The sequence below is a fragment of the Nycticebus coucang genome, chromosome 15, assembly GCF_027406575.1.
Source record: "Nycticebus coucang isolate mNycCou1 chromosome 15, mNycCou1.pri, whole genome shotgun sequence".
In the NCBI taxonomy this organism is placed as follows: domain Eukaryota; kingdom Metazoa; phylum Chordata; class Mammalia; order Primates; family Lorisidae; genus Nycticebus; species Nycticebus coucang.
The window spans coordinates 46,530,973-46,553,213 of record NC_069794.1 but is presented as its reverse complement, the minus strand read 5'-3'; the positions used below and the strand labels follow the sequence as shown (position 1 = coordinate 46,553,213).

The 22,241-nt window shown below is 34.0% G+C and overlaps 1 pseudogene; it reads left to right on the top strand.

Moving 5' to 3' along the window:
- The first annotated feature begins 15,510 nt into the window (after positions 1–15,510).
- LOC128566437 (pre-mRNA-splicing factor 38B-like) lies at positions 15,511–21,974 on the top strand (annotated as a pseudogene).
- Positions 21,975–22,241: the final 267 nt, after the last annotated feature.

Genomic DNA, 22,241 nt, shown 5'->3' with positions numbered 1-22,241 from the left:
GGCATATCAAACACAACCTAATGAAAGACAAAGACGGGAGGAAAGAATCTTGAAGAAAGCCAGAGGAAAAAATTCTGTAGTTCTGTTTAGGCTCTTGACATTAGTTTCTGCGTCTGTAACAATTCTTGGTAGACTTCAGGCACTGCCTTGTTTCTTGAAGCTTTAGCAAATATTTCAATTTTTCCCTCCATCATTTCTCTGGACAAAATTGTTGGGGATTTTCATATTCAATTAATTATTAATTTATTCCTTCCCTAATTTTATTATACCTTTTATCTGAGTCACAAAGTTTTAATAACACCCTATAAATTATCATTGCCAATAACTGTACTAATACCTCACAGCCCAACTTTTATTTTATTTATTCATTTTATTTTGAGGCATCACTTTGTCACCTTGGGTAGAGTGCTATGGTATCATAGCTCATAGCAACCTTGAAATTCCTGGGTTCAAGCGATCATTTTTCTCAGCCTCCCAAGTAGCTGGCTCTACAGGCTACTTAATGCTTACTTAATGGCCTGCTAATTTTTTATTTTTAGTAGAAACAGGGTTTCATTATGGCTGTAGCTGGTCTTAAACTCATGCACCCAGGTAATCCACCTGCCTCAGCCTGCCAAATGCTGGGATTATAGGCGTGAGCCACAGCATATGCAGGATAGACCTATTTTAAATAGCACATTCTCTGAACACCTGCTTATATGTTTTTGGCTAGAACCCATTAAAATCCTGATTCCAACTATTTTACCTCACCAGATATTCCAAGTCATTGGTCCTTTCTTTTTAATTTTCTGTCATTTCTGCATATGTCTTCACTTTCATCGTTTTTATAGCAATATTCCTAGAGCCATAAAAATCTCTCAGTACCAAAATCAGACTGTAATTTATAGTCAAATCGCCAACCCAGAGGTGTCGTTAATTCTCCGAGTAATTGTAATATGTGTCTCTACTTTTAACCCTCCCTTCTCTGAGTTAATTAATTACATTAGCTAATAATAATACTTTGTTTCTGGAAGCAATCAGAAGAGAAATTTTACAAGTACCCCATCATCCAAATGTCTTTTTGTTTGTATGTATATTCTATCCTATATTCATAAATTCTCTTAATTCCTGTCAATGTAGATCTGTTCAATATCTTTTACATATGCCTCAGATACCTTTCTATATAGTATAATCCAGGAATGTTTTCCAGAAATTCTCCTCTTTGTCTTCTTCATCAACAGGTATTTTTGCTCCACTCACCTTGCTCCACCTGATTGTTTGGTAAGTATACAAAAATATATTAACATGCCTACTATTAATATTATTTTGGCTGAGCAATACTCCATGCCTAATACATATATTAATTTTTTGTTGATTACAGGGACGGACAAGGCTCAAAAGATTGTTTTCTGTGTGCCTGCTTTGTCTCACTTTTTTAAAAACTAAATTATAGCTGTGTACATTAATGCAATCGTGGGGTAAAACATGCTGGTTTTATATGCAATTTGAAATATTTTCATCTAACTGGTTAACATAGCCTTCACTATATTTTATTAGTTATTGTGTTAAGACATTTATATTCTACATTTAGTAAATTTCTCACTTTTATCTTCCCAACTGTTCTAATTTTACTGCTACTTGGTCAAGGTCACTAAACCCAACTTTTCCAAAACCATTTCCTTCTTCTTGAAATAATTAATACTCTCCCAAAATCATGTTTTTCTTCCTTTTCCTCCTTCTTTACTGGTTACTTCCCTTTACTCTCCTGTTCTCAATGATTGAATTTTCCAGAAAATGTGTCAAAGAATGTTCTGGTTGATTTGTTTGATTTTTTTAATTCCTCTATTTATATCAAAATCCGTGTCATTTGGCTTTAGAGATCACCCAGTTATTAATAGCACACCTTTTCTTATCACCATCCTCTATTTATATCAAAATCCAGTCATTTGGCTTTAGAGATCACCCAGTTATTAATAGCACACCTTTTCTTGTCACCATCACAATTGCTCCCTCCTATACCAACCACCTCACCCATCTCTCGCTGGCCTTTGCAGAATTTTCCAACATGTCCTACATATAGTTGTTCACTCCATGATATCAATGATATCATTTCTTAGCAACCTTCTCTTTATCACATGTATAAAGTCACAGAAGCTATCTTTGCATTCTTAGAATTCAATAAATCAAATTATGCCTTAATACCTTTGTATGTTCTGCTGTTTCTAAATAGAAAATATTTTCCTGAAATATTTATATTGCTTGGTACCTCATTTATTCATGCTGATGCTTAAAGTTCCCTCAAAGAAAATTTCCTTTTAGAGAAATTTTCTTTATACATTTTCCTAATTCAGCATTTTAGTCCTTATTCTTTTGTCTCCTTATTCATAGCAATTATTTCCTGAAAAATATTTCTCCACTTTATTCTACTAATTTTAACTCCAACAATGTATGTTGAAAAAAACAAATAAACCATTTTTTCATTACTCAAGTACTGTAAGTATCTTTACTACTATTTTCTTCTCTGTTATTTTATAATGTCAATATCACACACCACATTTACTCTTCTTTTTAACATGGCACGAATATTTCCCTTAAAGGGTTAGTAATCATTAGAAAATTGTTGAATTCCATTAAAATATAAGCCAAAATAAATTTGCATCAGTGATGTGTATGTCTGAGAAATATTTCCTATGTTTATGAAGAAGATACTCCAAAATTCAGAGTGGGAAAATACATTGGAAGAAAGGCAATGGGGTATATTATTTAAACAATTGAAGACAAAAGAGTACATAAAATCATAGCTGCATCTGAAATAAAATGTACTGCAATGTCAAGCTTCCTCTAACTTAGGTTGGAGACTATAAATATTTGATTAATTCTAGGGTTAATGCATTTTAAAAGACCAAGAATGCAAGTGACATTTAAATTAAAATTACATGCAATAAATTCTGCACTAGTGAGAAGCTTAAAAACTGAAATGATTCTTGAGTCATGTAATAAAAACAGAAGTTTGTTCAAAAGATGACAACATTATGATCATTTTTCCTTTGCTTTTCCCTCAACAGTCTTGAGTCTTCATCAGTCCATCTTTCTTACAATCTAAAGCTTGTTTATCTTTTTAAAAATTATTATTATTTAGTTAATAGTTATATATCTCTATAGTATAAATGTGATGCATTGATACAAGCATGTGATGTAAATTAATTAGATCAGAGTAATTGGGGTATCTATCACCTCCGGCATTAAAGACTTCTTTCTGTTAGGAATATTTCCATTCCACCCTTTTACTTATTTTAAGGTATACCCTAACTTACTGTGGTAATAGCCACTTTGTTGTGCTATCAAGTATTTTTTTAATGAAAATATTCACCATAATATTTCATTAAGAACCAGGAGAATTCATAAATCATATTAATGATATTTAATGATATTTCTTGTGATCCACTTGTCTTTAATTCTACCAAAAAATGTCATTTTTAGTGATTTTGCCTGGAAATACAATTCTCCGTAGAAACAAGTAGTATTTGACATCCACCCAAACCTGCTGCCACATTTCAGATTTACTTTGTTTTTATTTCAATTATATTTACAATTTAAAGAGCTAATTGAAATCATTTTCCTAAATAGAAGTAAAGAAAATTGAATAAAAGTGAATAATTGCATAGACACTTCTATTGTCTCTATGAATAAATTATTTATACTCTACATGTCTACTAACATTTCACTAATGATAAGAAAAGTATGGTATATATTTACTTTCAAATCACTTTTAATTTAAATATTTAATGATTATGTTCTAAATTTGTTTCAATAGTAGCTTAGAGACTTCAGAAAAAAGTTATTTTAAAAGCAGAAGAAAAGAAAGTAATTACAATTTTTGTGCTATCAAAATTATATTTTATTCTATGAAACTTCAGGAAATTAAATATTTCAATGACTACAGAACATACTTTAAGTTAATTGCTGATAGAAGTTTAATTTGTAATGATTCCAGAGACCATTTCCCATCTATCTTGCAGGGAAGAATTTAGAATTATATTTTAGCATCCGAGTAGTGAGGCAATTGCTAATTTGAAACAATTCTGCCTGTTCTCAGATACCATCTCTGCCATCATAGACACATTCACGTCATATGTATCCAAATTTAAACAATTTTTATTATTTGGAGAAAAAAACTATAAAACTTAATATTTTCTTCAGTTTTCCTGACTGCATGCTAGCAGTGCGTTTGAAAAGCATTCATAACCATTTGTAACAACCCTAAGACAATCTCTTTTTAGAGACATAAATAAATTGTTAATGTTGTTTTTTAACAAGAACATACAACAAAACCAAATATCTAAATCACTTCTGTTATTAGACAGTGATTATTCAGCTAAAATTATAAATAGATGTTTTAATTTCTTAAGAATACATAGCTGAATTATATAATGGGAGAAAATTTTGCTTGGAGGTAAATATTATATAAATATGTATTTTTATTTCATTACTCATATGGTTCCACTTAATTAACTGTGTTTAAGAACTAACTGTATGAACTAAACAAATACAGAATGTTATTTATAATATTTACAGATGGTATTATTGCTGGCCATATGTGGCTTAAAAGGCTAAACAATCTCAGAAATGTCTTTGTTTAAGGTTGAATTACATTTCCCTTTCAAAAATAAACTACTATTTTTGTTAAAGTTAGACTATCCATATATGTGCACATTGGTTTGTATGCATTTATCTAAAGGATTTGATTTCATATTTTTGACTTCTTAATTTGCTTTGCTAAAAAATTAAACACAAACAAATTTGGTATCCACGACAAAGACTATTTTTTTGTTGTTGTGGTTGAGACGATCTCTATAAACCAAGAAATAAACAGCTAAGGATATTAGTATGGAAGATATGAAAAAGTTAATCTTCAGAAAAACAGAGCAATAAAAACAAGGTCTGTCCAAACTCTTCATTAATAATTGAAGCATGGGTGCTTACGTGCAATGCTTTGTAAGTAATGAGCACCAGGCATAAATATTTAAGAGTTTGCCTATGAAATGTGTCCTAAATTATGTCTAAATGTTAACAAGGATGTCTTATACTTGACAGAACAATGAAGGACATAAATATTTCAAAGCAGCAAGCATGGTAGGTGGAAACTAAAAAACACAAGGCAGCTTCCATGTTCCTCTAACTTACACTTCAACCTTCCGATATGTGCTTTTTAACTTTAATGGGAACAAAGTGTTTCCTCATCAAAGCCAGTGTTTACATCTGTTACATCAAAGCTATACTGAGATCTCTTTAAAGTACACTTACCCGACAAATAATGCATACAAAGTGATATGTCTTTGTGGTATAAAGGGAATTGACAAATAAGACAACTTAGTTGAAGTGAAATGTTCTCCTTGATGGCTAATGTACTCTGTTTTCTGACCCACACAGATGATAACAATTCTCAAGGATATTGCTGCACGTACAAGCATACACATGAACACACATGCACGCAGACATAGACGCACACATGAATACATGAATCTAGCAGAAAATGGAATGAAATTGATTGTATTTTCCATTTACCTGAAAAATGTATTTCTCCAACACTGATATAACAGCACAATATCACGTAGAATAATTTGTATATATAAGTAATCTAATATTTTATTTCTTTAATAACAGCAAAAGTTTTAACCTAGCATGGTCAAATATAAGTAAAATAGCACAGGTGTTTTTGTTCAATGAAAATACATGGAAACAAGATTAAGACAGAGCTCTGATTCCACCACAGTTCAGCCACAGATATATTGCATAGTCTTAGAAAAAAATACTCACATTCTTCTGACATAATATTGTTCTCAATAGAGTAATAAAAATAAAGGTCATCACTATATTCAATTCTAACAAAATTATGTGACAATATAAAATACAAAAATCTAGACAAGCACTGAAACTATTTGATAAAATAATATTCAAGAACTACAGTATAGAAATATCTTTATTAATATGAACAATTAGATTGCTGATTCTCAGTATGAGAGATTTTTACTAAATCATATGAATTTTTCCATACAATGGCTGTTTTTGCTTTTTGTTGTACTTTATTATACATGACAATAGTCATTTACTTTTTACTTTATTAAGCCATCTCTTGTTCCAGCAGAATATCCCTGAAATTATTCCTTTAGACATTATCAGTAACTTTATTATAGCTGTATCAATGTTTTCCCAGAAAAAATGTTTTCTCATCCTAAACCACTTGACACCCTAAAATGACACTGATCATTATTCTTTGTCTCCTCTCCTACATTCATTTATACATTTGTTTATTCATTCACACTATAAAAATACTGGTCTTTTACTGTGAGTTATGATTCTAGTCATGCCCTCTAAGCTCTTACTCAAAGCTGGGCCTTATTTATGTTTCTAGCATATATCCTCACAGTACTGTATATTCAGTTCCTCTAAGACGAAACCATAATTTCAAACTTTACAAATCAGCTCTTAATTTAAAAGTCAACATTACTGTAATAGAAAAAAAAAAACCTGGATATTCTATGAAGTTTATACCTAAATTTCATTCCATCAGTTTTGAACAGACTGTCTTTCTCTTGCAAGTTCATCCAGTTCAGATATTTCAATGTTCAATTCAATGTCTGCCATGGCTTTAGAATTTTCTGACTTCTAATGTAGATATCCACATGGTGCAAACATTACTTTTTAATTATTTTTCAATATTTTTCACTTATCTGTGTCACAATTGATACTATGTAATCTGATCTGTCAGTGGATTCTTGAAGTCACACTTGAATTATTTATTCCTTTCATAACTCCTCCTGTGTTCTCTCTATCCTTAGTACAAGAAGGTCATGATGAACTAGAAAATTGATGATTGTATTCATCATAAAAGGAAAGCCAGTATTTGAGGTATGAAGAAATCTCGAAGAACTCAAACCACACATCCCATTTGATTCTGCAATCCCATCTGGGCATCCACCCAGAAGAAAAAAATAAATGTTTTCCATAAGGACACTTGCTTTAGACTGTTTACCACAGCTCAATTTACAATTACCAAAATGTGGAAACACCCTAAATGCCCACCAACCCAGGAATGGATCAACAAGCTGTGGTATACATATATCATGGAATACTATTCAGCCATTAAAAAAAATGAAGACTTTACATCTGTTGTATTAACCTATTAACCTGGATGGAAATGGAATACATTATTCCTAGTAAAGCATCATAAGAATGGAGAAGCAAGAAACCTATGTACTCAATTCTGATATGAGGACAATTGATGGCCTAGTACATGGTGGGGGTTGGGGGAAGGGAAGTAAGGAAGGAGGTGGGAGTGTCACAGTGTGCGACACACCTTTTGGGGGTGGGACACAATTATAAGAGGGACTTTATCTAACAAACGCAATCAATGTAACCTAGTTCTTTGTACCCTCAATGAATCCCTAAAAATAAAAAAAAAAGCAAAATTTCTTAAAACACAAGTCCCTTCATAGTTAATCCTATGTGATACTTTAAGCTATCATTCGACTTCAACGTTCTGCTCCCATTGTCTCCAATATTCTCAAATTATTTCAAGTCTTTTATATACTTCATGCTCTTTCTTACTATGTGACTTTTCTGCTTGTTGTTTCCTCTTTCTTTTTATATAGATCATTTTCATTTTCTCTCTCCTTTTTACATAGATTATTTTCATAAACACAGCTCAGGAATCACTTATATAGTAACTACTTCTATGAGATACTGACTAATCATTTTTCCACTACAAGCTTTATGTTCCAATAAACCTTTCCTTCAAAACACTTTTTCACAGTCACAATTATATATGATAGTTAAATTAATATCTGTCTTTTGCAGTACACTTCAAACACATGAAGGCATAAAATATTTGTGCTCATATTCACCGTTATATTTCCAGTACATACTAGATACCAAGAACTATCTACTGAATGAATGAACTTCAATAATAACACTTCAGCTTGTTGTGAAACACTGAACCACTGATGTATGCCTGACATTCCTGCTACTTTACGTGTGTAGAAAATAAATCTTCTCTTTATTTAAAATTAACATAATGGTACAAATTTTTTTTTTTTTTTTTTTGTAGAGACAGAGTCTCACTTTATGGCCCTCGGCAGAGTGCCATGGCCTCACACAGCTCACAGCAACCTCCAACTCCTGGGCTTAAGCGATTCTCCTGCCTCAGCTTCCCGAGCAGCTGGGACCACAGGCGCCCACCACAACGCCCGGCTATTTTTTTTTTTGGTTGCAGTTTGGCCGGGGCCGTGTTTGAACCCGCCACCCTCGGCATATGGGGCTGGCGCCCTACCAACTGAGCCACAGGCGCCGCCCACAAATTTTTAAGTTACATTGTTCTCAGTCACATTGCATAATTTCTTTTTTCCTAATTAATACAGTGATTACCAATGTAACAGTATACATAAATTCTAATTGCAAATCAAGATTTATTTTCTAGTTGTTGTTTAGCCCTTCACTCAAGGTGAAAATGAATCTTGATTTATAATTAGAATGTATGTTACTTATGAGTACCACCTCCCATAATGGTGTATACATGTTAAAAACTAATCACTTAGTATTTGAGAGATACATTAAAAAATATCTTTGTTATTCTAATTTTATCCACCATTTTTATTGCTGGTGTCCAAAGTAAGCATACAGAGAAAGAAATATAGGAGAATTTTACTGAAGAAAATAATTGTTTTAGTGTTGGTATCACTGTATAAAACTAGGTAGGCAAGGAGCCATAGCACTCTCTATCTGTGTGGGTAGGTAATTGCTTTGAAAACAAAATGTGTTCTATAGTCACACAGGCAGCCAGGTGTTGTATTAAGAAATTCTTTTTGACATCATTTACTAGAAATGTTTCATGACAGACTTTGGCAAGGCAATGAAAACTTGAAATTCATATATTATTTACTTTCAGAGTATGAATTGTCAAAAATATGTGGATGTTGTATAGCTGAGTAAATTTGCAAATTATAATAGGTAAATAAAATAATATGGGTACTATGTACCTAAAATATTTGCATTCAAGTAACATTTTATTTGCACATAAAATTATAGCATCTAATGTATTGTATACTAATTTTGCTTATATTTATACATGCTAAAACTTATCTTTATTCTAGGCAAAGATTGCATATAGTGTTTATCTATCCTCAGTGCCTTACACACTACTAGGATATATGCAGTAAATACAAATATTATTGATTGAAAGCATATTTCAACCCCATGTTAGTGTTTAAAATATATTAAAACTAATTTTTTGAGACACAGTCTCACTTTGTTGCCCTTGGCAGAGTGCTGTGGCATCACAGATCAGCAATCTCAAACTCTTGGTTAAGCATTCTCTTGCCTCTGCCTCCCAAGTAGCTGGGCCCAGCGTTTGTTTTTTTTTTTTTTAAGAGATGGAGTTTCACTCCAGCTCAGGCTGGTCTTGAACCTGCGAGCTCAGGCAATCCACCCACCTTGGCCTCCCAAGTGCTGGGATTACAGACGTGAGCCACTGTACCTGGCCTAAAACTCATTTTTATAACTCTAGTGTATGGGAAGAATATCAAGGACATTTAAGGTGAACATAAGAACTTAGTGATTACTAATTAAAGTAGAAAAGAACATAAAAACAAAACAGACTAGTACAAATACGTATTATTTTCAAATGAAAATGTATTGTCAGAAACAACTTTTCAGACTGCAAATTTCTTATCAAGCTCAAAACAGTCCTCAATCCTGAAGTTCCACCTGGAAAATACCAAAATAAACTTTTCATTCATACTCAGAATTCCCTATGTGAAAATGTGATATTATTGGTATTATTTATCTTTTATTTTTTGAATAGATTGCCTTAGATACCCTTTAAATAAGAAAAAAGTATTTTTATGATGCATTATAATATAATTTAAATTATTAAAATGTTTATTGGTGTAAATTTGAAGATAATATTTTATTTAAAATATCTTACATTTGACAACTTTTTAAAATCTATTTTGTATTTTTATCAGTTTAAGACATTCACGTTATCCATGTTTTATTGGGCTGTTGCTAAAAATTCATTCTTCAACTGATTGATATCATCCCTTCAAATTCCCCTAAAATATAAATAATGGATATTTTTAATATAAGATTGGATTGTAAAACCACACTCAGATACACAGGTTATCACATGCACATGTAATCGATTTCTTCTGTTTGTGTATTCACTGAGGGTCGTACCTTTACTTGTCTCTTTCCATCTGCCAACAGTGGATTTCTTATACTTCTGCTCATTTTTCAACCTCAGTCTGGTCAACACTATTTTTGTTGGGAGATTTTGGTGAAGTATCTTAATCTATAACGAAATAGGTACAGAAATTAGAACTGATGGACTTGGAATTTCCTTTGGCTCATAGAGTTTGTACATTTCTCTATGAGCCAAAGGAAATTATTCAAATTCTCTATGAGATGGTGTTCTCAATTGGAAACTGGATCGTATTAGTGGAAGAATCATAACATCTGGTAAAGTGTAAACACCTTAGTATAAAATGTTCACAAAAGTTGGTGACCTGGTAAGTTTAAATGAAATGAAATATGAATTCTCTATTTGTTGGTAGAATTAATCACTGTAATCAATTAATAAGTAAGGTAACACACCTGTTTGTTGCATACTTAAATGCTTTCTGAGAATAGAGTGTGAATAAAACCATTATTGTACCCATTATTACAAAGCTAATAGCAACATTATTATTTTACTATGTGTTATAGAATTTACAAAACTTTACAGCTGTTTGACCACTTTTTCTTTCTACTAGAATGGAGATTTTGATTATATTAGTTTTCTATGGCTGCTATAATAAAGATCCACATTTGGGAGGCATTAAAAAATAGAAATTGTCTCAAAATTCAAGAAGCTGGCAGTCCTAATCATGGCTTCAGCTGAACCGTGCTCCCTCTGAAACCCATATGAAATTCTTTCTTGCCTCTTCCTAGCTTTTGTTGATCTGCTGAAAATCACTGATGTTCCTTGGCTTGTAAATGTGTTATTCCAAGGTGATTAGGATCACCTTACTGACCTCACCTAAACTTGTGCATATGTTGCATGGTATATTTTATTCTACATATGGGTTAGCATAACTTATATCTCTGGCAAAAATCTCCAGTAATCCTCACAGCCATAGGACGGAAAGAGTTTTCTCATGATAGCCTCTACCGCTAACTCTCTCTATTCATGTATCTGATCTTGGGTCATCACCTGTTAAGTTACCTACTGGGATGGCCCTGGAGGTTCATTTCCTTGTCCTTTCTGGTAACTTACCAGAGTGTTGGCTCAACCAAACCATGCCAGTTGGCAGAGAAATAAAACTTCACATGATCATTCTTGGTGATAAAGTTCTTCTCAGAGCTCCAGTTTGCAGACCGTGTCCCTCAGTATACACACTCCCTGTTATTTCTTGGTCCAGGAGGTCTAATTAATTTAAGAAACAAGGTTTTACTAACCCATTTTATGCTAAACTTTAATTCTGTAAATATGTACCCTAGTTTGGGTACGCTCTATGCGACATTTGGTTTTCCAGCTCTCACCTCCCCTCAGCTGCTGCACCACTATCCCCAGGGCGGAGATACAGAATGTGCTGTAGAGTTTATTCTCTCTTGGAACATTGACAATAGCCCATGTAGAACATTTGTGCCTGCCCTCTGCTGTAGAATGGTAGGAGGCAGGAAATAGTGTGGGCCTTGCAACTTTGTTACATATATTTATATATTGACCATATAAACCTCATTTGTAGCTTCCCTGTGTGATACTAGAATTGTGTGCTCATGACTCCCACACAAAGATATCCCCAGATGTGAATTCTTAACCGTTAATCTGTAAGGACTAGCTCATATATTTATGAACAACACGCAATAAACTCTAAAAATACGAACAGTTTAAAAGTTTTACTAAATACGTAAATATTTCAGACAAGAGTCATGATGAAAAATATAGGTTTTCACTATTTTGCTGGTCCTATCTTGTTAATAACCCTGCCACCTTAGTTGCTTCAACCATACTTCCAGATAGACCCATAGAATGTACACATTATTCTCCTTGTATCAAGAACACTTTTACCCTTCTTTAGAAATCTTGGTAACGTATGAATTCCAGATTCTGCAAGGCCCATGTTCTATCTTAAAACATTTATTTGAAGAACTTTTTAATAGTAGTCACCATCTCTATCTGATAAATTCTGTTGCAAAGTTAAAATAATATTTTTCCCTTTATTTATATTAATATCAATGAAATGAAACATGTAAAATGAGATGTTTCATAGAAATTACATCTATATTCCATGAAAGAGATCAGGGCATTTTAGAGACTTCAAACATTTTAGCTGTCAATGGGTGAGAGGCTACAAGAAACTTGTGAAGGATACTGATTTTAAGATGTTTAATTTCCACTAATTATGGGCTTTAAATAATCTATTTAATTACTAAAAGTAATAATTTGACCTATAAACCTATGTTAAATTATCAGTCAGCTTACTGTGAATATCAGAACCTATATGTCAGTAGCAGAAAGAATATTGACTAAAGAATTTGGAAATAAAATTGATCAAATTCATATATTCATCCTTATTTATTTTTTAAAAATCCCATGTTTATATTTTATTATAAATGAAAAGTAAATATTGAAAAAACTAGGCATAAAAAAGGTTTGAGATTATTGACTGAAAAACTCATAACGAAAAATTTTATATCTATATACATATGTTTATTAGAATATTGTACTTTACACTGATCCCAGTTCATCTCTGCTCTGAGTTCCATCATTTTTGAATATTATAAAATAAGGTAAATATAATTACAAACTTTGCCCATACAAACACATAAATATTCTGTATAAAATGATTTGTCAAGTTAATAATTAACTAATTTAATCTAATATGTTTCAGTGAATTGAGAAAAAGCCTGACTGAACTGGCAGACGAGTTGGTCATTTATGGTTGAATAATGCAAAGAAGGCTTCCACCTATAATGAATTTTATAAAGAAAATTTTCTATAAAAATAACTTGTTTAGTAACTCAGAGGCTCTAGAACAATGATATTTCAAGTTATACTTATTTTCAATGCAATTCAATTTAAGTTTGGGTACTGAATAAAGATTTTGACGTAATTATTACAGACATTGTATAACAGGAGAATATGGGACATATTGATGTTCAGTTGCTATAATCCTTTTATAAGTTGCTTTTAGAAATGTATACTATCAAAAAACTATTTTGTAATACAATCGAGCGTTCCAATGATTTTACACGTTTTATTAATTTGCTTTTACAAAATTATTTGTAATATCAAAATTAATCTTCTTGGAGTTGTATGCTTTTCTGCAAAATGAAATTCATTTTGTTTCATATTCATGATAGTTTGAGTTCTCAATTTCAAATCTCCTGATATTTTATTTAAACTGAACCTAGTCTATCTGTATACATACATTTGGGGAGCATTTAAAGGTACATAATTTACTATATGGAAATTATTCTGAACTTTATGTTTAGTATAAAGTCAACATTTTCTGCTTTATTTTTGAAAGTTATTCTAAAATGAAAAGAAATAGATAAGTTCCATTTTTAGTTAAACTGAGTGAAAGCTTGAATTTGCAAGCAACAGTAAGCTGCCTTATATCAAGTTAAAGGTCTATATGATGAAATATGCAAATGTTCTGGTTGCAAATTATGAAAAGCTGGACTCTTCCTTTCCAAAGATGGAAGTTAAATCCTCATATGTAAACCTGACAATTCCTTATTTGCTACAACAAGAGCAGGGAGCAGGTACTCCTTACAGAAGAGAATCTGAACCCAGTACAATACCAAAAAAGAGGAAACAAGAGTAGATAAGGAATCGCACAGCTAGCTATATTTGTATAAATCGTTCTATGACTGTCTCGTCTAAGAAAAAGAGACACTTAAAACTTAAGAGTCATAAGCAAAATTAAATTTATTTTGGACAATTCAGTTACAGCCAGATCAATCACATGCAAATAACGGATTCCTATTTCACTAGGCTTCAAAAATGAGTCATCAAAAAGAAAGCTGTACAAGATCTATTAAAACAAAAGGAGAAGTGACAGGTGACACACAAAAGAATGTTGCTAGGAAAAGTAATATTACAGACAGCAAAAAAAATAATGGACCAAACATTTGTTCAAGAATTTTATAAGAAACCAGGGCATAAATGCCTTTTAAAGCAAGATCATAGAAAGTTAAAATCTCCTTTGCCTAATAAAACAACAGAGATATAAATAGAATTAGTAGTACCAAAACAAACATTAATATTTTGCGGTGAAGAAGGTGAAAAGAAATTTTTTATTTTTCTCCATAGTAGGAGCTCGGGTGTTATCCAAAATAGAAAAACTTTTATTTACAGAAAATTGTAGTTAGAAAATAACCAGAATTTTCAAAGTAATTAGAAGAAAATAATACAATGCAAATTAGACCAGATAGCTAACAATTTTTAAAAGCTATAAAAATGGAATACATAGTTAACAATGATATGGAACAACCAATTCAAAGCTATTATGTTTATAAATATAAGGGATTGGATAATAAAAAGAAAGCAGTTTGAGAATGTATCCAATTACAATACATAATTTTGAAATGTAAAACTGACTCAATGTGATGTATGAATTAGAAATTAAATTGATGGGTAAACTGTGAAAAACAAAACAAAATAAAAATCAATGTCTTGAGGTCTGTATCAGACATAGTAAAATCTGGGCCAACAAAGAATTAAGGAAACAAATTGTAATGCTAAAGTGTATATGAAAATTTATAATATAATAATTATGAAATATAATTATAATAATTATATTTTAATAATATAATAATTATGAAAATTTATTAACACAGACTGTTAAAAATTTATTAACACTGACACTTAACATCACACATAAAATAATAATGGAAACACATTAGTAATAAAAAATAGATATGAATTAAGAATTCGCTTTACTGTGACCGGAATTTCTTCTTCAGGACTTTGGTCCTTGGTCTCCAGATTCAAAGAATGAACCTACCGACCACAGATCATTGGTAAGATGGGATTTATCATACAGAACAGAATACAGAAAAAGCACTAGAACTCCTGGCAGAGGGAAAGGCTCAAGTAGGAAAATCTCCTCTCTGCCTTGGTTCTTTGTCTAGGGGTTTATACAGTGCCCTGGGTCCTTTGTAGTTTTATTTGGTCAGGACTTGGTAACAAATGAAGGGATATAGCCCCTTCACCAGGGGCAAAGTAATAAGCGCATTAATGAATGGATGCAGTCCATTGTCCAGGCCTAGGAAACCTACATGACATTGCACAGACCTAGGAAATGACAGTTCCCTGTTCCGCGCTGAATGGGTAACCCTGTATTACCCTTGGGCCTGGGAAATGCTCACAGGGAGTAGTGCAGCCAGGGGAGGGCTCTCTTACAAGGATGGTTCTGAAGTTGGCACAGAGGCAGCGAGGGCTATGCTGGTCTTCCTCAATTAACTAGGGACTTGCGGGCTTCCGTCATGCTCACGCTCTATGAGACACTTGGTTCTCCAGCTCTCACCTCCCCTCAGCTGCTGCACCAACACCCCCAGGGCGGAGATACAGAATGCACTGCAGGTCCTCCGGGATGGCTAGTGCTCACCAAGCCCAGGTGCACCCCCCCACACCCCGTATCATTATGACTGACAGTTAAACAGGCAAAATAAAAGACACTGGCTCAAGAATGGAAGAAAAAGTACCCAATGTACTCACCCTTATTATGAAACTAATGTAGGACCTTCCCATGAAAGCTATAACCCAGTTACAACCTAAGAATAGGGAGAAAGGGGAAAGGGAGGGGAGGGGGGGGAGGGTGGAGGAAGGAGGGGGATTAATGGGATTACACCTGCGGTGCATCTTACAAGGGTATATGTGAATCCTAGTAAATGTGGAATGTAAAGGTCTTAGCAAAATAACTAAGAAAATGCTACAAAAGCTATGTTAACTAATGTGATGAAAATGTGTCAAATGATCTATGAACCAAGTGTATGGTGCCCCACCATCATACTAATGTACACAGCTATGGTTTAATAAAAATAAATTAAAAAAAAGACACTGGGATATAGAATGTTTTTTAAATTATGATTAATGAAAGTATAGGCCATATTCTCTTATCTTAATGGAAAAGGAACCTAGAAATGAGTGATAACCCCCAAAATAAGAAAAACAACTGGTTATACATTTATTAAATAACACAAAACAAAACATAAACTCTCTCCAGAAAATCAAGGATAAAGAGAAAATTCTATTTTTTTTCAATGCCTAGAATATACCAAAGTGAAATACTACATTTCATAAATTATGTAATATAAACAAAAGAATGGTTTATGAAAACTAAGTTTTAAGTATAGAAGACTTAAATCAGAATAATAATTCAACAGACTAAAAAATTTAGAAAAATAACTTGGCCTTGCAGAGAGCTGGTATATTTATTTATTTTAGAGACCCTGGGTAAAGTGCAATGGCATGATCATAGCTCACTGTAGTCTCAAACTCCTGGGTTTAAGTGATCCTCTTGTCTTAGCCTCACAAGGGATGGGACCACACCCAGTAAAGAGAAATCATTAATAAGATAAAGGCATAAATTATTGTCTTCAAAGCATTAAAATAAATTTAGAAATACAATAGTCCAAATCAGTTTTTTTCATAAAGTTACAACTTAGGAATTTTAGCCAACAATGAAGAATATATTTACTTACATATATTATTTAAGAAATATTACAAAGGAGTTATCAAACCTAACTAAATTTGAAATATCTTTAGAAAAATGCAATTCACATAATCTAAAATCCAAAATGATATAATATTTAAAAAATTGAAGTATACTAGTAAGTATAATAAAAAATTAGTGAGGATGGCACCTGTGGCTCAAAGGAGTAGGGTGCTGACCCAATATGCCAGAGGTGGCGGGTTCAAACCCAGCCTGGGCCAAAAACTGCAAAAAAAAAAAAAATAGTGATTTTTCTCTAAAAAATATTATATACATATGCTTTCAAAAATAACATATCTTTGAAAAGTTATCTTTGGCATTTGACGTCAAATGATTCCATAGTATGTAATTTCTTCCAGAACTTGGAATAGAGACGTACGGAGAGCTTTCAATTTCATTTTATAAAATGAATATGATATTGAAGCCAAAATTCAAGAAACTGTAAGAAAAAGACCTCAAGTCAACTAAATATTAGAAATTAGAAACGCATTAAAAATAATGCATTATTCTTTTCTTGCTAATGCGTTTGAGTTCTCTGTGGATTCTGGTTATTAAACCTTTGTCGGAGACATAACCTGCAAATATCTTCTCCCATTCTGAAGGCTGTTTGCTTGCTTTACTTACTGTGTTCTTGGCTGTGCAGAAGCTTTTTAGTTTGATCAAGTCCCAATAGTGTATTTTTGAAGCAGCTTCAATTGCCCGGGCCGTCTTTCTCATAAAAAACTCGCCCAACCCAATTTCTTCAAGGGTTTTCCCTACACTCTCTTCTAGTATTTTTATAGTTTCATGTCTTAGGTTTAAATCTTTAATCCAGTGAGAGTCTATCTTGGTTAATGGTGAGAGGTGTGGGTCCAGTTTCAGTCTTCTACAGGTTGCCAGCCAGTTCACCCAGCACCATTTGTTAAATAAGGAATCTTTTCCCCACTGAATGTTTTTAATTGGCTTATCAAAGATTAAATAACGGTAAGTAGCTGGATTCATCTCTTGGTTCTCTATTCTGTTCCAGACATCTACTTCTCTGTTTTTGTGCCAGTACCATACTGTTTTGATCACTATCGATTTGTAGTATAGTCTGAGGTCTGGTAGCGTGATTCCTCCTGCTTTGTTTTTATTTTTGAGTAATGTCTTGGCTATTCGAGGTTTTTTCTGATTCCATATAAAACAAAGAATTATTTTTTCAAGATCTTTAAAGTATGACAGTGGATCTTTAATGGGGATTGTGTTGAAATTATATATTGCTTTGGGTAGTATGGACATTTTAACAATGTTGATTCTTCCCAACCATGAGCATGGTATATTTTTCCATTTGTTAACATTCTCAGCTATCTCCTTTCTTAGAGTTTCATAGTTCTCTTTATATAGATCTTTCACGTCCTTTGTTAGATAAACTCCCAAGTATTTCATCTTCTTTGGCACCATTGCAGGCTGGGCAAGGGACTTGAAGAGAAACTTCTCTGAAGAAGACAGGCGCATGGCCTTCAGACATATGAAAAAATGCTCATCATCTTTAATCATCAGAGAAATGCAAATCAAAACTACTTTGAGATATCACCTGACTCCAGTGAGACTAGCCTATATCACAAAATCCCAAGACCAGAGATGTTGGCGCAGATGTGGAGAAAAGGGAACACTTTTGCACTGCTGGTGGGAATGCAAATTAATACATTCCTTTTGGAAAGAGATATGGAGAACACTTAAAGATCTAAAAATAGATCTGCCATTCAATCCTGTAATCCCCCTACTGGGCATATACCCAGAAGACCAAAAATCACACCATAACAAAGATATCTGCATCAGAATATTTATTGCAGCCCTATTCATAATTGCTAAGTCATGGAAAAAGCCCAAGTGCCCATCGATCCACGAATGGATCAATAAATTGTGGTATATGTACACCATGGAATATTATGCAGCCTTAAAGAAAGATGGAGACTTTACCTCTTTCATGTTTACATGGATGGAGCTGGAACACATTCTTCTTAGTAAAGTGTCTCAAGAATGGAAGAAAGAGTACCCAATGTACTCACCCTTATTATGAAACTAATGTAGGACCTTCACATGAAAGCTATATCCCAGTTATAACCTAAGAATAGGGAGAAAGGGGAAAGGGAGGGGAGGGAGGAGGAGGGAGGGGGAAGAAGGGGGATTAATGGGATTACACCTGCGGTGCATCTTACAAGGGTATATGTGAATCCTAGTAAATGTGGAATGTAAAGGTCTTAGCAAAATAACTAAGAAAATGCTACAAAAGCTATGTTAACCAATGTGATGAAAATGTGTCAAACGATATATGAACCAAGTGTATGGTGCCCCATGATCATACTAATGTACACAGCTATGGTTTAATAAAAAAATAAAAATAAATAAAAAAGAAATAAAGCAAAAAAAAAAATAAAAATAATGCATTATAACAACCGTTATTTAAGACTTTAAGTTTTCTTTAAAATTAATAAACCTATTTTAAACCACAATGTTATTGACTTAAAGAGAATAATCACATGATCTTTTTGTTAGAAACTTGATAAAATTTAATACATATCCATAATTTTAAAAAATAAATAATTTCTTACTATTATGAATTTATCTTGTCTGACACAGGACTACTGCCATGATTTGGAGAAAATATTAGAAGCCCTTGCATCAAAATGCAAACTATGTCAAAATGCTGCATACCTTTGTTAAGCATCATGTATTCTTACAACTTGTCTTCTCCCTCCCTTCCTTACTGTTCTTTTTTGCCTTCTTGGAACTTTCCTCCTTCTCTCTGTTTTCTTTCCCTCCCTTACTTTCCCCTCCCTGGGACCCTTCCCTCCTTCCTCCCTTATTTCCTTTCCTCCTGTCTTCTACTATCCTTTTACTATCTTTTATCCTTACAACCCACACCCATTCTCATTCTCACATAGACAACTATTCTAATGCGTTTAATATGTATTTTTGTTTGAACGAGTACTAACCAATGCATCTTGGCGTTTTGTATGAATGCATTTTTTAATAAACTTTACATTTTATAGCAGTTTTTGGTAAAAGGAAAATTGAGATAAAGGCACAGAGACTCCCCGTATACACCATGTCCTCACATGCATATCCTGGCTCATTAGTAGTATCACCACCAGAATGATTCATTTGTTGTATCTGATAAACGTACATTGAAACATAACTATCATTCTAAGTCCACAATTTATATTAGAGATGGCTAACAAGAGCCGGGCGCTGACAGGCACCAGCAACACCAGTGCAGTGGCGGTGGCAGTGCGACCAAGCGGGTGGTCTCGGGAAAGCAGGGAAATGTCCTCACCTTGTGGGGCACAGAGAAGACTGTGAACCTCTGTTTGATGATCCTGGCAAACATCCTGTTGTCACCTTAAGGTGCAGCTGTATGAGCTCGAAGCCCACCAGGAGGTGGTGGACAATATCTACTTTAAGGTCACATGTTGAAACATGGGAGAAAGGAAGCAAGAAAATAGCGGGCCAAACAGGGGCCGTGTGGAGAGGTTCGAGGTGCTGGAACAGGAGAAATTGTTTCTACAGCTTTTTGTCTGTTATACAAATACTCTGAAGCAGGGGTCCTCAAACTTTTTAAACAGGGGGCCAGTTCACTGTCCCTCATACCGTTGGAGGGCTGGACTATAGTTTAAAAAACAAAAACTATGAACAAATTCCTATGCACATTGCACATATCTTACTTTGAATTCAAAATAACAAAATGGGAACAAATAGGATATTTAAAATGAAGAACAACTAAAGTTAAATCAACAAACTTACCAGTATTTCAATGGGAACTATAGGCCTGCTTTTGGCTAATGAGATGGTCAATGTCTGGTTCCATATTTGTCACTGCTAGTTATAACAAGTGATACAAATGTGCATCAGTTAGTCCCCAGACTTGAGAGGAGGAGTGGAGAGACAGAGAGGAGGGGAGTGGGAGAGTGCCGCACACATTCACACTGTAGCAGGACAGCCAGCGTGGCAAAAACACCTGGAGGGCCGGATCCATGTCCTCAGAGGCTGCATGTGGCCCTCTGTCTGTAGTTTGAGGACCCCTGCTCTGAAGTGAGGGAAAGCAAGTGATGGGTCCTATAACACACACAGACTCTCCATATATTAGAGTGCCTGGATTCATGTACATAAGATACACACAGCCCCCTACAGATCTAAGGCACTGATGTGAATCCTTGATGAAGAGGCCCTGGATGTGAAGGCTGGTGGAGGCTGTGTAACCACCATTGGAAAAACGCTATGGTCTTTTCTCACAAAACTGGAGTGGTTCTCTACCTTGTTTCCAAGAATTCCCATTCCACTTCCGTTTAATCAACGGATTAAAACTTAAATGAGAAAAATCAAGAAAGATGGGAAAGGAGGTGCGGAGGAAATAGACATGTTGAACACAGATGTCCACGATCTCCAAGGAGATCACTGAGCCCTCAGAGGTCACCAGGAAGATCAGGAAGTAGACGTCATCATCCGGGGCCAGGATCTTCCTGTCTCAATGGAGAATAGAAAGAGAGAAAGAACGCCAGCGATCAGAGTGCCAAGCCACAGAAAGGGAGAAAGAAGATTCCAAAGTATTGATGGCGGGTTGGTACTCAGGCAGAGCAGAGGACTAGTAGTCGCAGTTGAAGTTGCAATGGAAAAGGGGGTAGAAGAGACAGAGACAGGGAAAGAGAAAAAGAGGCAGAAGACGAGACTGTGACTATGGTAAGGAGAGAGGTACTGACCGAGAAAAGGAGAGGGGAGGATCAAGAGAAAGATCCACGGAACAGAGAGAAAGGGGAGAGGTAGAAGAGAAGAAACATAAAGAAGACAAAGGTGATAGACGGCACAGAGAGGACAAAAATGATTCCAAGAAAGAGAAAAAAGCACGGCAGAAATAGAAGCAGAGAAAGGAAACACAGAAGCGGGAGTAGACGCAGAAATGCTGGGAAACGGTGCAGGAGCTGGAACAAAATCGAGTAAACATAAAAGGAAAGTAAAGAGCAGTCAAGTAAAGTGGAAGTGGCAGTCAAGGAAGAAGTGATAGTATTGAAAACCCCCCCCAAACCGGAAACAGCCTCAGCAAAGAAAAATCTGGGAAGCATAATGGAAGCAAAGAACATTCCCTTAAAGGAGATCAGGGTGGTATTAAAGACCAGACAAACATGATCGTGGAAGGAGCCGAAGTATAGAACCCAGAGACAAGAAAAACAGGACAAAGATGAGACTGTGCTAAAAAATTTTTGTAAATGCGTATCACATTGAATCCTATATATGTTTGATCTAATGTTTTTCCCCCCTCCAAATTCAGATTTTGTGCCATGATTATGCGCCCTTCAAGCTCCCTGTAGGCTGCATTTTCATTTGTTCTCTTGTGTAGGAAAGTGCCTTTGCTATCCCATTTATTGCACGGATGTTTGCATCCAGTTGTTGAGTTTGATACATGATGCACAGATTGTTCTTGCATTTTTATTGTTTAATTGTTTTTGAAATGTACAGTCTATGCATATGTCCTGAAATGTTTTAATTCCT